This window comes from Bufo gargarizans, chromosome 4 (assembly GCF_014858855.1).
Source record: "Bufo gargarizans isolate SCDJY-AF-19 chromosome 4, ASM1485885v1, whole genome shotgun sequence".
NCBI classification, from domain to species: Eukaryota; Metazoa; Chordata; class Amphibia; order Anura; family Bufonidae; genus Bufo; species Bufo gargarizans.
In genome coordinates, this window is record NC_058083.1 from 472,755,429 (window position 1) to 472,777,773 (window position 22,345).

Consider the following 22,345-nt stretch of genomic DNA (forward strand, 5'->3'; position numbering starts at 1 on the left):
TCAGCCTTCCGCTTCTGCACCCTCATCATCCTCTCTATCTGCACCCTCTTCACTCTTCTGCTGTATGCACCCCCAAAATGACACCACCACCACCACCATATCCCCTCCGCTCGAGTCAGAGGAATTATTTTGCTATCCATTCCAAGACCTTACCAAAGCGCAGCCATTCTTGGCATTGGATCAGGAAGAGGAGTATCTACGGTCGCCACCCAGCAGTCTGACTACAGTACCCAGATCAGCCCAAGGAGGGTGGTCCCCGCTGTTGCTGCCTACTCTGAGATCTCTAATGTCAGTGGTGGTAAAGGTGACGATGGTGAAGTGTCTATGGACGTCACGTAGGTGCCCACAAGACAGGAAGAGGAGGGGAGTTCAGAGGGAGAGACGGAGCAGCAGATAGGAAGGAGAATGAGAAGAAGCAGGAAGAACTTACAGTGCACAGGAGGCAAAACAAAGACTGCTAATGTATCTGAAACGAGCAATCCACCATGCACGGTCACATCTGGCGCTCCCAGGATGCCGACGCATGGCTCCGCAGTGTGGCCTTTTTTTAACGTGTCCGCTGCTGACAATAGTGTTTCCATCTGCAGCCTGTGCTTTCAGTCCATAAGGCCTCATGCACACGACCGTTGTCAATGGGTCCGTGAAAAAACACGGAGGCACACAAGATTGTCATCCGCGTCTGTGATCTGTGTCTGTTTTTTTTTTTCACTTTTCTGGTCTGGTGATCCTCCAAAAATCAAGGAAGACACACGGAAGAAAAAACGGACACGGATCACAGAACAAGGGAACCCTCTTTTGCGGACCGTGAAAAAATACTGTCGTGTGCATGAGGCCTTAGTCACGGTAAGCCCAACACTCACCTAGGGACGACTGCTTTAAGAAGGCACCTGGCCTCCCATCACCGAGCCCAGTGGGAGCAACACCATCAGAACCCACAAAGCCACACTTCCGGCGCTCCACGTCCTGCCTCTTCTCCTTCTCCTTCTTCTCTCACCTCCAATTTATCCTCCACTCCACCTTCCACCGTGCCGTCGTCGCAGTCATCTAGCAAAAGGCAGGCTTCCGTGACCCAAGATGATGACGCCGGATAACCATCTTGTCCAATGGCTAACTGCTAGCTTGTCGGTACTGCTATCCTGCCAACTACTGCCATATAAACTGGTAGACTTGTGACTATTGGCACACCACAATGGAAGGTCCCCGGAAGGAAATATTTCACCCAGAAGGACATCCCGGAGGTATATGGCCATGTTCAGCGGCAAGTGAATGTATCTCTGGCACACAGTGTCAGTGCCAAGATACATCTGACCACAGATATGTGGTCTAGCAAACACGGGCAGGGAAGGTACATAAGCTTCACTGCCCACTGGGTGAACCTTCTGGTGGCCATTAAGCATGCAACCCGTGGCACCCATGTGGATTTGGTGTTACCGCTACGGATTGCATGCAGGCCGCCTCTTCTTCTGCTCCTCCTACTACATCCTCCGTCTCCTCCTTGGCTGACTCCTCCTCTTCCACTGTTACTGCCTCTTCTGCTGCGCCCCTCAAGCTCCCCAGAACCTATTCGATGTCCCAGGTGAGACGTTGCCATGCTGTTCTGCGGCTGTTGTGCCTGGAAGCCAAGAGCCACATCAGTCCTGCACTCCTTTCAGCTTTGGGATCACATGCCAATCAGTGGCTAACCCTGCTCAATTTGATAGCTGGTAAAGTGGTGTGCAACAACAGTGCCAATCTGCTGAGCGAGCTAAAACAGGGCAAAATGACACACGTGCCGTGGATGGCACACGTCCTGAACGTAGTCGTGCAGCGATTCGTTGCCAAATACGTCGGGGTCCAGGACATCTTGAGTCAGGCCAGGAAAATTTCTGGCCATTTTAGAAGATCTTTACACGGCCATGGGCTCGCCTTGCTGATGTTCAGCAGCCACACCACCTCCCCGTCAGATGTCTGATATATGACTGCCCGACATGCTGGAGCCCAGTGCACCTTGTATATGTTTGATAGGCTGCTCCAGCAGAAACGTGGAGTTAACGACTACCTGTACGATCTCTGCTTCTGTGGAGCTTGGTTTTTTTTTCACTGCGCCAGTGACTGCTCATGAGCGGCGCATGCAGACTTCTGCGGCCATTTGATGAGATCACCAAACTGGTCAGTCGCAGCCAGGGCGCCATTAATGACATTGTACATTATACCTTCTTTCTGGAGTGTGTAGGAGCAGGAAGATGAGGAAGTCGCAATGCTGGATGAATTCCCAGAGGGGGCTACTCTATCCGAGACAAGTCAACAGGAGTCTGAAGAGGAGTCAGAGGAAGATGGTGCCGGGGCGGAGGAGAAGCAAGAAGAGCAGGCTTTAAACTTTTCTGTGATCCCTGGTGTTGTCCGTGGCTGGGGGAAGGAGACCGAGAACGACATTATCCTGGACGATGAGCAGGAGCCAGGCCACTCCACCGTTCCAGTTTAGTGCAAATGGGGGTCGTCATGCTCCAGTGTTTGAAGAGGGACTACCATATAAAAAGCATAAAGGGCAACGATCAGTACTGGGTGGCAACGTACTTAGACCCCCGATACAACCACAAAATGGAGGACATGTTACCAGCATCACAGAGGGCTGTCAGAATGCAGAACTTCCAGGCCTTGCTTCAAGAAATGCTGCATTCTGCTTTTGCGGGCGCTGGCAGAGGAATTTCCACTCACAGAGTGGCAGTTGCGGGTACCAATCCAACAGCACATGCAAGAAGAGGGAGGTTTGAAGATGTGTTGGTCACTTCGGATATGAGATCATTCTTGCAGCCAACCCATCGACAGCTGCCCTCCATCGTACAGCCTCAGGGAACGTCTAGACCGACAGGTGTCCGATGTGGACGCTCTGAGAAACGAGGAACCCCTGGACTACTGGTTGTGCAGGCTTGACCTGTGGCCAGAGCTTGCACAATTTGCCATGGAACTTTTGTCTTGCCCCTCGTCCAGTGTCCTGTCTGAAAGGACGTTCAGCACAGCAGGGGGGATCGTGACCAATAAGCGCACTCGCCTAGCTCACGACAGTGTGGACTACCTAAAATTTCTAAAAATAAATGAGGCATGGATCTTGGAGGAATTCAACACATGTGACCAGTCGACCACATTTAATTGAATTCCCTCATGATAGCCCACAAATATCCACCACCAACCAGAACAAATAATGGTCCCTGTCTTAGGTAAATACAGTAGCATAAAAGGCCTTTTCTGTCCAGTGAATGCCTAATGTTTTGGACCTCTGAGAAATTCAACACCTGTGACGACCATGTGTTTCAACTATTATTATTAGGGTTTTTTTCAAGAGGGGGGATTTTGTTAGTCATATTCTTAATCCAATTTTATATTTTTAGTTCTTTTAAACATATGTATTTGACCTGTATTTGTACTGGCCTTCAGTAAAATTCATATCCATTGACTGTCTAATAGATATCCAGCCACATACTTACTTGTTCTTTCCTGTACGCTGAATGCATAATTTTTGGGGCCTGTTGTCCACTGGCCTGCTGTAAAATATCTAATGACCGTGTAATCTACCTCCAGTCACATACTTACTTGTTCTTTACTTTCTGCTGAATGCATAATTTTTGGGGCCTGTAGTCCACTGGCCTGCTGTAAAATTCATATCCAATGACCGTGTAATCTACCTCCAGCCACATACTTACTTGTTATTTTCTGTACGATGAATGCATAACTTTTGGGGCCTGTAGTCCACTGGCCTGCTGTAAAATTGATATCCAATGACCATGTAATCTACCTCCAGCCATATACTTACTTGTTCTTTACTTTCTGCTGAATGAATAATTTTTGGGGCCTGTAGTCCACTGGCCTGCTGTAAAATTCATATCCAATGACCGTGTAATCTACCTCCAGCCACATACTTATTTGTTATTTTCTGTACGATGAATGCATAACTTTTGGGGCCTGTAGTCCACTGGCCTGCTGTAAAATTGATATCCAATGACCATGTAATCTACCTCCAGCCACATACTTACTTGTTCTTTTCTGTATGCTGAATGAATAATTGTTGCAGCCTCGGAGGAATTCAACACCAGTGACGACCATGTGTTATCGAATTTCAACTATTATCATTAGGGTTATTTTCAAGAGGGGGAATTTTGTTAGCCATATTTTTTATTCAATTTTTTTTTTTTAGTTCTTTTAAACATATGTATTTGTATTGGTCTGCAGTAAAATTGATATCCATTGACCATGTAATATACCTCCAGCCACATAATCACTTGATCATTTCTGTTCGGCGAATGCTTAATGTTCGGGGCCTGTAGTCCAGTGGCCTACAGTAAAATTTTTAGCTATTGATGCATAATGTACCTCGAACCACATGATCAGAATTTATTTTATGTTAGGTGAATGCCTAATTTTTAAGGCCCGTACTCCCGTGGCCTAAAATTAAATTTTTCTAGGGTCCGACATGGCGCATTTCAGATAATTTCCCTTTAAGATGCATACAAATGTCCCCTGATTAAGACACATATTTTTTGTTGGAATTTTTGTCATTAATCCCCCTCTAGTATGTCACTGTCCATGTTGTGGAACTATTTGTGCACTTCTACTAAGTATTTGGTGGCTGGAAATATATGCTGAAGGTTTTTCAGGTTCGCCTACCATTAAAGCGAATGGGGCCTGCTGCAAACTTTGCAGTTCGCAAACATTTGATCGCGTTCCCGTCCAATGTTCGTGCATCACTAATAATCAGCCCCAATCGGCAATATGAGCTGACCTTGCCATTTTTTTTCATCCCTCTTGTTTTCCTTTTATTCAACCATGCTGGTTTTCATTTTCTGCCTTCTACTCCCTGTTCTTTAGTCTTGTTACTGAATATCACTTGATTTGAACTTTTAAACGGGTATTCCCATCTGGAAATGTATGGTATATAAAAAGGATATGCCATAAATGTCCAACAGGTGCAGGTCCCAAATCTGAGACCTGCTCCTGTCTCAAGAATGGGGCTGTCCCACAAATGGATGGAATGGAAAGAGGTGTGGCCCTGTAGTTAAGACAGGAGCAGGTCCCAGAGGTGGGATATTATATATTTTGGGCATATCCTATTGATACACCATAAGGTACAGTACAACTCTTTTAATGGTATATGTATATTGTTTAAGATTGTGCAGCCTGACCTGTCCCATGTACTTAGTTGCCTCTGCTTCCTGCATGGATCACAAGTTAGTATCTTATTGCAATATCAGGTCACAACCTCTGTCCATTGAAATCTATAGAGCAAGGAGAGGAGAGGAGAGCTGAAGAATGAGAAAGTGACATACATAGACATTTTTGCATCATCTACATAACCCCAGTGCTGTATTCACAGCTATACTGCTCAGTTAGTACTGCTGTATTATGTTGCAATATTATGTCCTCCATTCGGTGAAGATGTTAGGCAGTTTACTTTAAGGTGACATTAGAGCTGTTGCCCATAGAAGTCTATAGAGAGGTTAGGGAAGAGGGATCAGATGCACAGCAGGAAAAATAGACACATAGCGATGTTGCTGCATTTTCTACCTCGCCTCAATTCATTCACAGCTACACTGCTTAGTATTCTTGTATTATTTCCTCCATGCTACATATGTGCCACAGAGAGATAGAGGAGCAGGATCCTCTCTTCTCTATGTGTGCTATACATGGAAAACATCATAGTAGGTAGTCTCTGCTGACTTTGTTCATGTAGCTGACAATTAGAGATGAGGCCTCCAGAAAGAAATACTGGTGAAAATACAGGATACATGAAATATAGCGTTATTCCTCATGTACACTTTATGATATGAATGTTAAAACTTTCTATTCACAAAGTATTTTCGTTTTTCTACAGACTTTATATAAAATTTCAGCTTCATTTGCTCATAAAATGTTTCTTTATAGACACATGATAATTAGGTAAAATTGTTCAAACTAATCATCTCAGGCAATCAATATCACATATTCATTTCAATCATTATTCCTTAATAGATTAATTTAATTTTACACTTTAAGCACATAAATTAAAGGGCACTATCATATAATTTTATGGTACATATTTCACACTATTATGTTAATTTCATCTAATTGTGTGATGTAATGATGCTAACTTTTGACTGGCACTTCTTTTACTTAGTGTGCTCTTTTAACTTCTCTACAATATTGAAAAATTCAAACAAAACTATTGCCTCCTCATTCTTTCAGCTCTTGTAATCACAATTGAAATGTCTATAAAAGCTAATTCAGAGGAGATGGCTTTGAAGATATTATGGTCTTTCTGAGGTTAAACCCCTTCCTAACCAGAAGATAGGGAATAACTGTTAGATAAGTTGGGTTGTGACTGCTGGGACCCCCACCAATCGAGAGAATGGATGGAGTGGTTGGTCGAGCATGTGCCATGTTGCTCCATTCATTCTTTATGGGACTATCAAAGATAGCAGGGTACGGTGCTCAACTATTTGAGAATGAGAGGTTTGGCACGGTACATGATCAAAGAGCTGCTCCATTCATTTCGGGATATGGGCATCCAGCTCTCATGATCAGTGGGAGTCCAAGCAGTTGAAACCCCACGATCTTATAGTTATCACTTACCCTGTGGATAGGGGATAACTTCTTCTAACTATAATACACCTTAAATAGTGTTGAGACTTACTAGAGGTGAATCTTGGGACCCATTTATTTTACAGGATATTAGAAAACAAAAAACTATGTTTATATACTCACAATCTTAAAAATACTCTTTGCAGCACTGTGGTCCACTCTTTGCCCAATACATCAGGTGACATAACTGTTGTCCAGTGGGTATGAGATTAAGTAAATTGTGTACAACAGCAAGACATGTGGTGTGATGTTCAGTAGGGATGGAAGAGTATATTTTCCTAACATGATCTGGGCTGAACCTAACGACATTGTCCTGGTGATCCCCTAGTATTCACCCTTTAACCCTTATACAGGGATCTGGACTTTGCTAAGGGGAACTATTCAGGCCACAATCTCTTAGAATAGCCTCGGTGTAGTTGGCAGCCGACTCATGGGAGTCAGAGACACAGGCGTAAAGCACTGAAGGAGCAGACAATACCTGTAAGCAGAAGACAGGCTGCGATCAAGGCAGGCAGAGTACGTGGGTATCTACAAAACAAATCCAAAGTCAGAGCAGGCAGTAGAGGATCAGAGTCGGTTAACAGGTTCATACATGGGTCGACAGACATACTGTAAAAGCACACATTCAATAGCAAATACTAGAATACATAATCCCAGGCAAAGCGAGGCAACAAAGTGCCCACAATAAATAGGAGGGTCGATCAGCACCTTAGTCAGCAGGTGGACAGAAAGTGAGAGGGAAGGTTAACCTTTACAGTACCACAGAGAGGCTTGACTGAATACTAGCCCCAATACACCAAGGGTGAGTAGGGCGATACCCGTGCCTGCCCAGGATAGTGAAGCAGTGTTCGGCATGGGTTGCCAGCATAACAATATATATGTATGTATGAATTTAGAGTATTATTAAGAATCGCATTACCTTCAAATAAGAATGTACATTAGGTGATTTTATCTATTGCATTCAAACCAGTGCTTAAATAGGCCAGCTGACCATACTGTACATCATTCCAGTCATTGCTAATTGTATTGACAAGGATCATTCAGCTAAATTTTAGCAATGTGCTCAGCGCCTCTTTATAGGTAGAATCCTCGGGGCAAATTCCAAGTTCCTGTAGTCTATGTAGAATAATATTGTACCATTTACCATTCCCGTCAGCTCTCATTTTATAAAGATCCTAAACTCTGTTGAGAATTTCCCACAGATCAGTAATAAAATGTTTACCTTTATTCCACAGATGTCTCTAGCTCTCTCATGATACGCATAATGCATTCCACATAGGAGACTGCAGCTATATTGCTTAGTGCTAACTTGAGACTGACAGCTGCCAAATTGCAGATATTGATTGTATTGTTAGCACGAATGTTTCAGCAACCTTTAATTGACCAGATCTCTAAATGGAAAGGCATTAAGTTCAACTGCGCAGCTGTTTCTATAGAGTGCAATGCAAGCAAAAAACCAGGCTAAGCGTGTGATACTGTGTTACAGTTTCAATAGATATGATGCCTCTGTAGATGGACTATATTACATAGGTTGATTTGAGTTGGGTTCACATAACGTTTTTTTTTCATCTGTTTAACGTATACATTGGAAAAAAAGAAGGCACAAAAGCGTAGCACACCATGCAGTCTGGAAAAAAAAAATGTATATGTTTTTTTTTTTACAATGGTACTATATAGAGATGAGCGAATCGAAGCTGATGAAGTGGAATTTGATCCAAATTTCAGGAAAAATTTGATTCGCAATGAATGCTAATTTCCTCCCGCTTCATGGTAACGAATCGCAATTTTTCTAAAATGGCGGCTACACATGTGAGGACTGAGGACATGGAACAAGGAACTCTGGGAAGGCGGGAACACCCAGATTTACATGACTGCATGCAGCCAATCAGCAGCCAGCCCTGTAATGTCACAGCCCTTTAAATATGTCGGCCATCTTACAGTCAGAGATTTTCCAGTGTTCAGAGTGCAGCGACAGCAAGTGAAAAAACAATTTCGGGAAAAAAAAGATAAAAAAAAAAGATTTATAAGTGCAGGGAAATGATAGGAATCATTTCACAGCATCTTAGTGCATGGAGAGACGTCAGAAGGCACTAGGGACATTGATAGGAAAGTGATTTACAAGTGCAGAGAACGATTATTTGGTGATCCAAATAGTCATTAGACAGCTCTGTCATTCCAGCTATTTGTTATTCGGCTGCAAGTGCTATGTTGAAAAGCCTTTAGTGGCTTATATCTTAGTATCTTAATCAGTACAACAAGAAAAATATATACGCATTTCACTTCTGAAGTTATTTCTGTTGAAAGCGTATAAGGGCGTATTTCAGTACAACAAGACAAATTGATATGCACTGCACTGTTGCAGTTATTTCTGGTCAAAGAGTATAGTGGCGTATTTAAGCAAAGAAAGGAAAATATACACACAGTGCACTTTTGCAGTTATTTCTGGTGAAAGTGTATAGGGACGCAATTCAGTACAACAAGAAAAATATATACACACTGCACTGTTGCAGTTATTTCTGGTGAAAGCGTATAGGGGCGTTTTTTCAGTAAAAAAAGGAAAATATATACGCACTGCACTGTTGCAGTTTTTTCTGTTAAAAGTGTATAGGGTCGTATTTCACAAAAAAATATATATATACGCACTGCACTGTTGCATTTATTTCTGTTAAAAGCGTATAGGGGCGTATTTCAGTAAAAAAAAGAAATATATATACACACTGCACTGTTGCAGTTATTTCTGGTGACAGCATATAGGGTGTATTTCAGTACAACAAGAAAAATATATACGCACTGCACTGTTGAAGTTATTTCTAGCGAAAGTGTATATGCATTTTCCTGCATATAAAATTTTACTTTTATTAAACACCTCTAAAAGCTGAGAATACATCAAAAATAGGCCCTTCAATCTCTCAGACACAGGTCAAAAAAATATATATATACATACAGTTGATAAATCTGATGCAAACTATAAACTGTCAACACATAGATCATATGTTAGATATAAATAAGCACATAAACTCGAGGGCTCATAATTCCTCTGTGTTACTGACAGTTTGTAGAACCATTGATTAATCTACGGAAATGTTGATCACAAGGGTAGTATATAGATCTTTTAAGATGACAAATACAGGAGTTAGTATGAAGGGTGAGTATAGGAATTACTACTCTCTCCCTATTGCACCCTAACTAACCCTCAGCCCAGGGACACCCCCTAATGGTGGAGGTTCCCTGTCCTTGTACCTATTCTAGTAATCACCTATACAAACCCTACAATGAGGTGATACATAAATAAATATAGGATCATACAAAAAAAAGGTATGTTCTGCTAGATAAGTGTGACAGTTATGAAAAAAAAAAAACACGTCCCAACACGTCCCGATGCAGCGTTTCCCCAGCAATCAAATACTGGTTCGTCAGGGGACAGAACAATATCAAGCTTACACAGGATCCTCAAATATAGATGCGGATCCTGATGGATAGACATCCAAAAATCAGGATATCTGTAGTCCCTGAGATAGGGACCCTCAAGGAGACCTGGGCTTTGATGTAGGCTCTAGGATGAAAGGCGTCTCAGTGTTTGATTAAAAACTGTCGCCTTATATGCAACATATCCAGTACACATGCCCCCATAGGAGTGGAGGGGGGAGGGGAGGTGGGAAATGAGATAACATATGGGGACCGTACTTTAAAGGGATATATACTATGCATTTTTGTATTATCCCTATTTCAATAAATACTCAAAATTGGTCCACATCCTACAAAAGAGAGCGAGGAAAAACTTACAGGGGGTAATCCATGTTGATTAGGACCCTCCTGTGAGACTTATCAGTTTATACAAATCATCATGGACCTTTATGATCCTGATTACAGCCTATATTTAGATATCTAAGACCTCCATAACAGAAAGACCAGAACAAGAAAAAAAGAAAATAAAAGAAGGTAACCCAAGGGTGCATTTGTGAAAAAATTCAAATCATTCAAAATAATTGACAAGAAACCAAAGAAAACAAACATAAATGGGAAATAATACTGACTATAAAAAACTGCCAAATGACAATTGTTCATTGAGACCCCCAGGACTTCTCAGGTTATTTGTCAGTCGCCAGGACTACAGAATGAACAACATCATTTCACTGCTTCATGTCCTGGAACAGATGCTGGTAACTATGGCTGGTCAGGGGACAGGAGACGTGGCGCCTCGACCTCATGGCCACATGAGCCCTGTGGGGGCTGAACTGGAAGAGGAGGAGGAGGGGGAGGAGGACATTGGAGCACAGGCAATGTGTAGCTAAATGGTTGTTTTTTTCTGCTCAGCTGACAGGAGAGGAAGAGCAGGAGCAGCCAGAGGAGCTACAGGGTGAGGAGGAAGATGAGACAGAGGACCCAGACACATAGTGGCAGTATGCAGTGGAGATGGAGGCAGGAAGTCCCTCTGAGTCACTTGTACAAATGGCATGATGCATGCTCACTTGGTTGCGTAGTGACAGCCGAATTGTCACCATTCGGCAGAGGGATGACTTATGGCTCTCCACCTTTTGGACCCTCGCTACCGGTCCAGAATGGGGGCCTGTTTTACACCAACTGAGAGGGAGGACAAATTGAACAACTACAGAGACACCCTATGTAGTCAGTTGGTCGCTACCTATCTGCGCCATCGTCTATCCTCTCGTATGACTGACCGGGGGGGGGGGGGGCAGGGGCCATAGTTACCCCAAGGAGAACTCGCCTGTCCACCCAAAATGTGGAGAGACTGACCTTTGTCAAGATGAATCAGGTGTGGATCAGCCAGGATTTTCCAACCACCAATTCCTGATGCATCAGACTAGATCATCCATGGTGCCACACCAACACTTTGATAAAAGAGAACGGTTTCTTCTGGCTACCTGCCTCCGCTACTGCTCTGATGCTGCAACCTGTCTCATGCCACACATCTAATGCCAAGTGCTCCTTATTTCACCCACCTTCATCAGCGGGTACTGGTATTGCCACCCACTGCCCCACTCTGTTAACGGGTCACTTTGGAGTCTCCTGATGCAGCTGCTGCTGCCATCTCCAAATTATGTCACCTTGCCACTCTGTGGTCTCCTGATGCTGCCGCCACCTTCCAAACTATGTCACCTTACCACTCTGTGGTCTCTTCATGCTGCTGCCATATCCACACTATGTCACCTTGCCACTCTTTGGTATACTGTTGCTGCTGCCATCTCCACATTATGTCACCTTGCCACTCTGTGGTCTCCTGCTGCTGCCATCTCCACACTAGTGTTGAGCGCGAATAGTTGAAAAGCAAATTTTTATCGCGAATATTGGTACTTCGAGAATTTTCTAATATTTAGAATATAGCGCTATATATTCGTAAATTCGAATATTCGTTTTTTTTACACAGTACACATCAGGTGATCATCCCTCCCTTCTTCTAGCTTGTGGACCAATGAGAAGGTCAGCTTAGCAACATCCCTAGCAACCAATAGCGATCCCTAGCAACCAATAAGCTAAGCTTAGCAACATCCCTAGCAACCAATAGAAAAGTTGCGTCCCCCTTACTACAGTCCTGATCAAAAGTTTAAGACCACTTGAAAAATGGAAAAAAATCATATTTAGCATGGCTGGATCTTAACAAGGTTCCAAGTAGAGCTTCAACATGCAACAAGAAGAAATGGGAGTGGGACAAAACATTTTTTGAGCATTCAATTTAATGAAAACAACAAATAAACTGAAACAGGCTGTTTTTCAGCTGTTCAAAAGTTTAGGACCACACCTCCAAAAAAAAAAAATAAACCCCCCCAAAACAGAAATCCAACTTCTAAACATGAACTTAGTAATGAGTAGCTCCGCCGTTATTGTTTATCACTTCAAAAATTTGTTTCCGCATGCTTGATGCAAGCGTTTCCATGAGGTGAGTGGGAACATTTCTCCAAGTGGTGAAGACGGCCGCACGAATGCCATCTACTGTCTGGAACTGTTGTCCATTTTTGTAAACTTCCCTTGCCATCCATCCCCAAAGGTTCTCAATTGGATTTAGATCAGGGGAACACGCAGGATGGGCCCAAAGAGTGATGTTATTCTCCTGGAAGAAGTCCCTTGTACTGCGGGCATTGTGTACTGTAGCGTTGTCCTGTTGAAAAACCCAGTCGTTACCACACAGACGAGGGCCCTCAGTCATGAGGAATGCTCTCTGCAACATCTGGACATAGCCAGCGGCCGTTTGATGCCCCTGCACTTCCTGAAACTCCATTGTTCCACTGAAGGAAAAAACACCCCAGACCATTATGGCGCCCCCTCCACTGTGGCGCGTAGAAAACATCTCAGGTGGGATCTGCTTGTCATGCCAGTAACGATAGAAACCATCAGGACCATCAAGGTTACATTTTTTCTCATCATAGAATAAAACTTTCTTTCACCTTTTAATGTCCCATGTTTGGTGCTCTCTTGCAAAGTCCAAACAAGCAGTTCTGTGGCGTTCAAGGAGACGAGGTCTTTGAAGATGTTTTTTGTTTTTGAAGCCCTTCAGTCTCAAATCCCGTCTGATGGTTATGGGGCTGCAGGCGGCACCAGTAAGGGCCTTAATTTGGGTCGAGGATCGTCCAGTGTCTTGACGGACAGCCAATTGGATCCTCCGGCTCAGTGCTGATGAAATTTTTTGGGGTCTTCCACTTGACTTTTTTGTTCCATAACCCTCAGAATCATTTAAGAAATTCCAAATGACTGTCTTACTGCGTCCCACCTCAGCAGCGATGGCGCTCTGTGAGAGACCCTGCTTATGCCGTTCAACAAGCCGACCATGTTAAAAAATAGTTTTTTTTGCCTTTGCCATCACAAAGTGTGACTACCTGACAGAAAATGACAATGAATCCACATCTTTGCACAGATTTGTTTTTTTAAAGGCATGTGGTCCTAAAATTTGGATCAGCTGAAAAACAGCCTGTTTCAGTTTAATCGTTTTTTTCAATGAATTGAATGCTCAAAAAATGTTTTGTCTCCCTCTCATTTCTTCTTGTTGCATGTTGAAGTTCTACTTGGAACCATGTTAAGATCCAACAATGCAAAATATGATTTTTTTGCCATTTTTCAAGTGGTCTTAATTTACTTTTGATCAGGACTGTATATAAGAACCTCCCCAGCAGCTATTTTCTAAAAACTTTATTGCAGTTATGAAAGAGACAGCAGTATCAATGCTGTGCTCTGCGCTTTGTGTTATTACATTAGACAAATAACTTATATTTATATATATATATATATATATATATATATTTCAGATAGTTAAGGGGAGATAGTCAGTGTAGGTTAGATTGATCTATAGTGTAGCAGATATTGCTGTAAATTCGCAAGCGTGAACATATTGGAGCACTCTATCTGCAAATAAAGCTATTCTAATGTTCTGCCATGTCAACCATTTTCTCCAGTCTCAGGAAACTTATACTAGTTTGAAAAATGCAGCATAGGTGACCCACACTTGTATTTTGCTCACATTACACGAATATTACATTGCCGATTTTCGCAATCAAGAATATAATCTCTAATTCTCAAATATATGATGAATATTCTACAAAATATTTGCGAAATATTGCGAATTCGAATATATTGCCCCTGCTGCTCATCACTACTCCACACTATGTCACTTTGCCACTCTGTGGTTTCCTCATACTGCTGCTGCCATCTCCACACTATGTCACCTTGCCACTCTGTGGTATCCTGCTGCTGCCATTTCCACAATACGTCAACTTGCCACTCTGTGGTCTCCGGATGCTGCCGCCACCTCCAAACTATGTCACCTTGCCACTTTGTGGTCTCCTCATGCTGCTGCCATCTCCACACTGTGTCACCTTGCCACTCTGTGGTATCCTCCTGATGCTGTTACTGTCGCCTTCGCCAGACTCTGTCATTGTGCCATTCTGTGGCCTCCTCATGCTACTTCCACCTCACCACTATGTCATAGAGCCACTCTTTGGACTTCTCATGCTGTTCACACCCTCCCCACTTCATGACTGGGCCACTATTTTACCTTTCAGCCTGGCTGAGATAATGATTTATTTGACCTTTCTTCTGATCTGTCAGAAGGAAGGAAAAATGAGACACACAATGGATCCTGTCTGTGTAGCAGCTGTAAGGCCTGTACGGTAACATCAGAATTGGCTTATGATTTGGTAGCCAAAAGCAGGAGTTGGTACAAAACACAGAAGACATGCAAATATTCCATTCATGTGTCATCTCTGTTTTACATCCACTCCCGTTTTTTTGGGCATTAGCAATACTGATGGATTAATGAGCAAATGCTGACCGAGAGAAGGCTGTCAGCAACATACCCAGAAGTGAACTTTATTCACAGTGGGTCCATGAAAAAATATGCAATAACGACAATAAAGTGCAATGTTTCGACTACATAGTAGTCTTTATCTAGCATTAATAAAGACTACTATGTAGTCGAAACGTTGCACTTTATTGCCGTTATTGCACATTTTTTCATGGACCCACTGTGAATAAAGTTCACTTCTGGGTATGTTGCTGTCAACTTATGTTTGTATGCTGTCCTCAGGATATGTCATCACTACCAGATCTGCGGGGGTTCCGACACCCAGCCCCCCTGTCGATCAGCTGTATGAAGGGAAGGTGCATGCAGTGTTCACGTGCTGTCTCCCTTCTCTCTTCCTGCTGCTATGTATAGGCAAAGCTGCAGCAAGCAGGAAGACAGAGGGGAGACGGCACATGCACACTTTCTCCTCATACAGCTGATCGGCAAGGGTGCTGGGAGTCGGACCCCCACCGATCTGATATAGATGACCTATCCTGAAGATAGGTCATCAATATTTTAAAGCCCTGAGAACCCCTTTAAGCAGATTGTAAAAGCGTGATGTGACCCCAGACACAGTTCCATTAAGTTCAACATTTCCCCATCAATTATACAACATTAATTATTAGATTAATTATAGCTCTCAATGCTGTTTACCATTTGATAAGCATGTAGCCATTTGTGAATGGAGACATGGGGCCAGATATATCATTACTCGGACAGCTCACTCCCCTTTCACATATGGCTAAAGTCAGTTTTAGCCAAGTCAGATTTATGAACGGCCCTTTAAGACTGTAATAAATGTGGTTTGACGGTAGCAGTTTATCCGTCAGTAAGTAGCTTTACAAAAGTCGCACATCTTTACGAAAAAGTCGCACGTCTTTACGAAAAAGTCGCATGTTCTATTAAAAAGTCTCATAAGACTTTTTTGCGACTTTTTTGCGACTTTTTTGCGACTTTTTAAATAGTCTCTATAGTAAATCTGTCTAGAGATTAATTTACATAAGAGAACACGCCCACTTTCAGAAAACTGGCGAGCATAGTGCAGAGCAGAAAAAAGTTGCAAATTTTTGCGCAGTTTTAGTGATTGCTCAAAAATTTGCGACTTTTTCACTCCATTATTCTGACTTGAGCTAATGATAAATCTGGCCCATGGTATCTGCTATTACTATCTCTTGGGGTAGGACATTATATAGTGTGACTACTCTAACTGTAAAGAATCCTTTCCTGTAATCCTTTCTCCGCATGTAATGAAGGTCCCCTGGTCCATTGTAAAGTATTGGAATGCATAAATCCTGTATCAGTTCTTTGTATTGACCCCACATGTATTTATTTATACATGTACATGAGATCACCTCTAAGGTGCCTTTTTCCCCCCAGATTGAACAAGCCCAATTTTTAGGTCTCTTATTGTAAGAGAGAGACCTTCCATCCCACTGAATAAAATGGTCACCCTTTAAAGCTCTCCTTTATAGCATGTAAAGCCCAGAAGTGAATACATTATTTGAAGATAAACCTGATAAAATTATGTAAATTGGCTCTTATTTAGCTCTGCAGCTATCCTATATGTCAATATTTGACCTTTTAAACATTTCTTGAAGACATTGACTTAGATAATAATTAAGCCAACACCTCATCTGCATATGTGCAAGATTTCTATGAGAAGGTCCAGGAAACAGGCGGTCTGAGTTTGGGCAAGCAATATGATGTTATGATGTTGCAGAGGAGAGGGCGTACATAATGGGCAAGGGGTGTCACTGTGAAATATGAGCTGGGCTTGGACTCTTCATGAAGGCAGGCTTGGGCACTGGTAAGAGGTGGGCCTGAGCTCCTACAGCTGTTGTTGGGTGATTGCTCCTGATCAGTACATATCAGAGAGCACTGGCTTATCTTGGTATCTCCTGAATCTTGACTTAGGCCTCTCACCCAGTTAAGCCAGAGCTCTCTGCTCTGCACTGATTAGGGGCAATCACCCAGAAATAGCTGTCTGCAGATGAGGTACTGGCTTAATTATTATCCAAGTCATGTTTTCAAGGCCTGTTTAAAGGGTCGAACATTGACTTATAGGATAGCTGCCTTACATCTGCTGTATTAGAGGCAGAGCTTGTTGACAGCTCATTTTCATACCTTCTTCCCAGAGAGCATTTTCTGGCCTATATGACTCCTCACATCAATTAGGCACTCTCCATAAGGAGATATAGTATCACCGGAAGATGTATCCGATGTCACAAGTTTCTTTCTATTTCTTTCAGTGATGGTAAAGTGTTGCATGAGATTTTGTTTGCTCACATATTCATTCAGGTCTAGAAACAGTTGGAAACTGTCTTGAACTGATGTGGGGCATAATAATAGCAACCTTTTCCAAAACTTTTTCCAAAAGTTTATTATGGCTTCATATATATTGGGAAAGATTAAAAAAGTTAAAAATTTTCACAGTGGACTTCGATTTTCCTTTAGCTGCAGGCGTACCACACTGAGTGCCCTACTAATATGGAAATAAGGGGTTGAGTCCGATGCCCTCAGTAGGGCACTGAGTGCACCAGCACAGGCAGTCTCCTGCTCTGCACATGTGAAAGATTTCTACGAGAAGGTCCAGGAAACAAATGTTTGGGCAGCTATGTGATGTTGCAGAGGAGGGGTGTATATAAAAGGGCAAGAGGTGTCACTATGAACTGTGAGGTAAGCTTGGACTCTTCATGAAGGCAGGCTTAGGCACTGGCAAGGGGAGGGCCTGAGCTCCTACAGCTGAAATTCATGCCCCACTCAGCACTTTACAGCACAATTTGCATTTCAATCAGAATTTTGCTGAAGATTGGAAAAAGCGCTTGCTATAGCAATTTTTTAGGGTAGTCTAGCTCCACATATCTCCCGTTTCTCTCCTTTAACTTTCTCTCTATTATGCTAGCACAGCAGGAGGAGGAACAAGGGCAGGAGGGAAATAAAAACTAGAGTTCCAGACTCCTTATATGCTGTACTACTTGTGCATTACTGCAGATAATAGTCCAAGGTCCTTTCAACAGGGTCATCTACAGACCCAGGTCATTCAGGGTCTGCAGAAGGCTGGGCATTACTTGCTGACATTCAGAATATCTTGCCTACAGTCGCAGACTAAGATAACTAGGACATCTAGGAGGAATGTTTTGCTTTAGGTAGAAATTATTGTTACGTTGCGATTTTATTATTCTATTAACTATAAATTTGTTCTTCAGCAGGGCTTGAAAATCAACTTCATTAATGTTACCGCATAATGCTTTCAATATGCTTCAAAGTTTTACTGGTCAAGATCATATTATATTCTAATTGAGATCAATGTACCCGAACTATTCTCTGGCATGAAGAATGACATTTAATCGTTTTTCAAATCCTGATTTAAGGTTTCTTAAAGACCCATCCAATTTTTATTTTTGGATAAAGTGAATAGGATTTATTTTTCCTCATATTTTGGTGAGTTATCTCAAATGTAGAATTATTATTATTATTTTTTAAATGTGAATGTTATTCTTAGCAATTACAAATAAACAATTTAATACATGTAAAATTATTTGATTTTACGATTTCAGATAATATGACACCACACTGTTATTTAACCCTTTCATGACCAAGGGTCATTGATGCCCCAGTGTCTAGGTCAAAATTTACAAATCTGACATGTGTCACTTTATGTGGTAATAGCTTTGGAACACTTTTATTTATCCAAGCCATTCTGAGATTGTTTTCTCGTGACATATTGTACTTCATAATTGTCATAAATTTGAGTCAATATATTTCACCTTTATTTATAAAAAAAATCCCAAATTTACAAAATTTCAATTTCTCTGCTTCTTCTTTTAGGACGTTTGAAGGCTTAGAAGTTTAGAAGCAATTCCTAAAATTTTTAAGAAAATTTCCAAATCCCACTTTTTAAGGACCAGTTCAGGTCTGAAGTCACTTTGTGAGGCTTACATAGTGGAAACCGCCCATAAATGACCCCATTGTAGAAACTACACCCCTCAAGTTTTACAAACTTTGTTAACCCTTTAGGTGTTCCACAAGAATTAAAGGAAAATGGAGATGAAATTTCAAAATTTCACTTTTTTGGCAGATTTTCCATTTTATTAAATTTATTTCTTTAACACATTGAGGGTTAACAGCCAAACAAAACTCAACATTTATTGCCCAGATTCTGCGGTTTAAACTGATGTAAGGGCGCGCGGCAGGGTGCAGAAGGAAAGGAACGCCATATGGTTTTTGGAAGGCAGATTTTTCTAAACTGGTTTTAGATGTCATCTCCCATTTAAAGCCCCCCTGATGCACCCTTACAGTTTTAGAAACTCCCCAAAAGTGACCCTATTTTGGAAACTAGGGGATAAGGTGCCAGTTTTATTGGTACTATTTTGGGGTACATATGATTTTTAATTGCTCTATATTAATTTTTTTATGAGGCAAGGTAACTGAAAAATGGCTGTTTTGGCACTTTTTTTTTACAAGATTCATCTGACGGTAGATGATGTGCTATTTTTATAGAGCAGGTTGTTACGAACGCAATGATATCAAATATGTCTACTTTCTTTGTTTGTTTCAGTTTTACATAATAAAGCAAATTTAAAAAATAATTTTTGTTTTTGTGTGTCCATTTTCTGAACGCCATATGTTTTTTATTTGTCTGCCGATCGTCTTGTGCAGGGGCTCGTTTTTTGCAGAAAGAGTTGAGTTTTTTATTCGTACCATTTTTGGGTACATAGGATTTTTTGATCATTCATTATTACACTTTATGGGGCAAGGTGACCAAAAAATTGGTTTTGAAACAGTTTTTATTTATTTATTTTTACAGCGTTTATCTGAGGGGTTAGGTCATGTGACAGTTTTATAGAGCAGATCGTTACGGATGTGGCAATACCTAATATGTATACTTTTTATTATTTATTTAAGTTTTACACAATAATAGCATAGTCTCCATAGTCTGAGAGCCATAGCTTTTGTATTTTTTGGGCGATTGTCTAAAATAGGGTATCAGTTTTTGCGAGATGAGGTGACGGTTTGATTGGGACTATTTTGGGGGTCATACGCCGTTTTGATCGCTTTCTGTTGCACTTTTTGTGATGTAAGGTGACAAAAATGGCTTTTTTTTATACAGTTTTTATTTTTATTTTTTTATGGTGTTTATCGGACGGGGTCTATCATGTGATTTCTTTATAGAGATGGTCGTTACGGATGCGGTGATACCTAATATGTGTATTTTTTTTTTCATTTTTTATAGGAAAAGGCAATTTATTTATTTTTTTAACATTTTTATTTTTATTATTTTTACTTTTTTTTCACATTTTCTTTTTTTATCAAGTCCCTCTTGGATTTTGAAGATCCAGTGGGGCTGATGGCTGTACTATACTTTGCAATGCTCTTGCATTGCAAAGTAAAATACAATCAGATGCCCTGTAGGTGGCAACAGCTGCCGCGGCATCTATGGGGTTACAGCAGAGTGTCAGCATACAGCTGACACTCTCTGCTGATGGCGGCGGCTCAGGAATGAAGCCGCTGCCATCACACACAGCAGGGGGACCGAACGTATCGGGGGTAGCACTGGAAGGGGGGGGTGTCGCGGCCAGCATTGAGGGAGGTGGGGCAGCAGGAGGAATGTATGGGGCGGGGAGGGGGCGGACTCAAGGAGGGGCGGACATCAGGGCACTGTGGAGACAGGTGCAGGCGGACACAAGGAGGGGCACAGATCGAGGGGGAACAGATCGGGGGGGGGGGGCACGAGGACACTATGTGATTTCAGGCTCTGATCTGCAGAGTGCAGATCAGAGCCTGAAACTGGCATTTTTTCACTGCCTCGATCTGATTGGTTAGTCTGCACAGACTAACCAATCAGATCAATTTCCGGCAAGGGGCCACTCTGATTGGTCCCTTGCCGGCATTACTGCACTGTATGCTGTCCGTGACAGCAGCAGGGCAGGGGCAGAAGCTTTATTCCAAGCGCTTTGCAGCGCTTGGATTAAAGAGCTGCCAGAACGTTTATATACGTGGTAGCTGCACGGGGTATGTGCAGCTATCACGTATATATACGGATTGCGGTCGGGAAGGGGTTAAAAAAGTATATTAAATTACAGGGACTCTGTCAGCAATATTTACCCTTACAAACCACTAACACCACTTTGCAGGTACCATAAAATCAATTCTAAAAATATCAATTTGGCATTTATGCCCCCCAAAAAGAAGTGTAATTCTACCTGAAATGTAAATTAGCTGGCAGGTGTCTGCGGGGTGTTGTCTTGCCAGGAAAGAGTGCATCAGTAGTCCTTCCCTTCCATCTTGATTGATGGCTCAGCAACACCTTTCTCAACCCTCAAATTGCATGCCTTCGCTGTGTACCTTGGATTCAGCGCATGCACAGTGAACTTCCCTAATGTGAGCAATGTCCTCAGTGACATACAGTGTGTGCACCACTCTCTACCACATAAATATTGAATTCATCTGTATAAGAGTGGACTCACATAACGTTTTATGCCTCCGTTTGACGTATACGTTAGAAAAAAAGGATACAAAAACGCAGCACACCACATTCTTGTATCCTGCAGAGTCAAGTAAAAAAAATATATACTTTTTTTTTTACAATGGAACTCTGTGGTGAACAGGTGCCACTGTATGGCATCCGTTTAATGTACAGGGTGGGCCATTTATATGGATACACCTTAATAAAATGGGAATGGTTGGTGATATTAACTTCCTGTTTGTGGCACATTAGTATATGTGCTGTGAAGATATGAGATGTGCAGCACCTGAAACTACGGATACTGGAAGCATGTGCTAGCATTTCTCCTGCGGTGTTGCTATCAGTGTGGGAAGAGTGGGAGAAGAGGGTTGCATTGACAATCCAACACAATGGGCAGCACATTGAACACATTTCATAAGTGGTCAGAAACTTGTAAATAACTCATGAAAGAATAAAGTTGCGTTAAAACCAAGCACACCATTGTTTTTCTTGTGAAATTCCCAATAAGTTTGATGTGTCACATGACCCTTTTCCTATTGAAAAAACTAAAGTTGGATTCAAAATGGCCAACTTCAAAATGGCTGCCATGGTCACCACCCATCTTGAAAAGTTTCCCCCCCTCACATATACTAATGTGCCACAAACAGGAAGTTAATATCACCAACCATTCCCATTTTATTAAGGTGTATACATATAAATGGCCCACCCTGTATAAATTTTTTGTATACTTTAAACGGATGGGAAAAATTTCATGTGAACCCACACTTAGAGTGGAAGAGAGCAGGGCACGCATCAAATCTAGAGATGAGTAAATCGAATCCAGCAAAGTGGAATTCGATCCGAATTTCAGGATAAATTCAATTTGCCGTGAAGCGGAATTTCCTCGTGCTTCGTGGTAGCAAATAGATTTAACCTAAAATAGTGTAAAAAAACTAAAAAAATCATACTTACCTCCTCCATTTGCTCGAGACTAGCCAGCTGTCATCTTGATTGAAGATCTC